Raw genomic sequence first — 1781 nt, 5'->3', positions numbered from 1 at the left:
ATGCACATGTACCCTAGAACTTAAAGTATAATAAAAAGAAAGAAAGAAAGAAAAAGAAAGAAAGAAAGAAAGAAGAAAGAGAAAGAAAGAAAGAAAGAAAGAAAGAAAGAAAGAAAGAAAGAAAGAAAGAAAGAAAGAAAGAGAAAGAAAGAAAGAAAGAAAGAAAGAAAGAAAGAAAGAAAGAAAGAAAGAAAGAAAGAAAGAAAGAAAGAAAGAAAAGGGTGAGAGAGACAAGAACCAGTGTGGGCTGGGTCTGGAAAATCAGAAAGAGGCTAAAGTCAGAAGTTTGAAAAGAAGCTGAAGAGGAATGGGATAGAGAGAGATACGTTGTTATGTGCTGCATAGTTAACATCTCAGTCAACAACAGACTGCATGTGCGACTGTTGTCCCATGAGTATCATGGAGCTGCCCTCTACAGGTGTACCATTTTTTATCTTTTATACAGTATTTTAACTGTACCTTTTCTATGTTTAGACCATATATATTCACCATTGTGTTACAACTGCCGACAGTGTTCAGTACAGTTACGTGCTGTACGGGTTTGCAGCCTAGGAGCACTAGGCTGTGGTCTGAGTGTTTAGTAGGCTATGCCATCTAGGTTTGTGTAAGTAAACTCTGTGATGTTCACACAACAAAACTGCTTAACGACACATTTCTCAGAACGTGTCCCCATTGTTAAGCAATGCATGACTGCATATGGTCCCCAACCTAGGGTGGTTTGACTCATGACTTTTTGACTTACAATGACATGATAGCAATATACATTCAGCAGAAATTGTACTTCAAGTTCACATACAACCATGCTCTTTCTCACTTTCGATATCATATTCAATAAATTACATGAGGTATTCAACACTAGATTATAAAATAGACTTTGTGTTAGATGTTCTTGCCCAACTGTAGGCTAACGTAAATGTTCTGAATATGTTTAAGGTAAGCTAAGCTAGGATGTTCAGTAGGTTAGATATATCGAATGCATTTTGATTTACAATATTTTCAACTTACCATAGGTTTACTATTATATGATAGTATGATATACTGTCATAAGTCAAGAAGCATCTGGTGAGGTGAGAAGAGAGAGAGAAAGAAACAGAGGCTTTTAAGTTTGAGAGGCCAGGCAAGGTGGCTCATGCCTGTAATCCCAGCACGATCGCTTGAGCTCAGGAGTTTGAGACCAGCCTTGGCAACATGGCAAAACCCTGTCTCTACCAAAAATATTTTAAAAATTATCCAGGTGTGGTGGTATACACCTGCAGTCCCAGCTATTCGGGAGGCTGAGGTGGAAGGATGGCTTGAGGCTGGGAGGTGGAGGCTGCAGTGAACAACGATTGTGCCACCGCACTCCAGCCTGGGCAACAGAGCAAGACCCTGTCTCAAAAATAAACAAACAAATAAACAAACTTACTGCCATACTCCCTGCCTCTCTGTAGAACCTGTTCTCTGAAGGGGAATTGTTCTCATTTAGTGATATCCACGTGTTCCTTGCACCCTGGCTTCAAGAACACCTAGGGTGAATGCAAGTGCCCCTTAATCACTTTCAGAAGGAATCTAAAGTACTATAGATTCAAGGGGTCACTGTTCACCCTTTTTTTTCGAATCAGTTTAGGAAAACTGTGCACAGTACCCCTACACACAGACGCATACACACACACACACTTAAAGATTCACGGTGAATTTTTTTTCTTGAGGGTCTTGCTCTGTTGCCCAGGCGAGAGTGCAGTGCCATGATCACGGCTCACTGCAGCCTTGACCTCTCAGGCTCTGGCGATCCTCCCACCTCA

The sequence above is a fragment of the Colobus angolensis genome, unplaced genomic scaffold (genome assembly GCF_000951035.1).
Source record: "Colobus angolensis palliatus isolate OR3802 unplaced genomic scaffold, Cang.pa_1.0 Scaffold175, whole genome shotgun sequence".
Classification (NCBI taxonomy): domain Eukaryota; kingdom Metazoa; phylum Chordata; class Mammalia; order Primates; family Cercopithecidae; genus Colobus; species Colobus angolensis.
Note: the sequence above shows the minus strand (reverse complement) of the source record.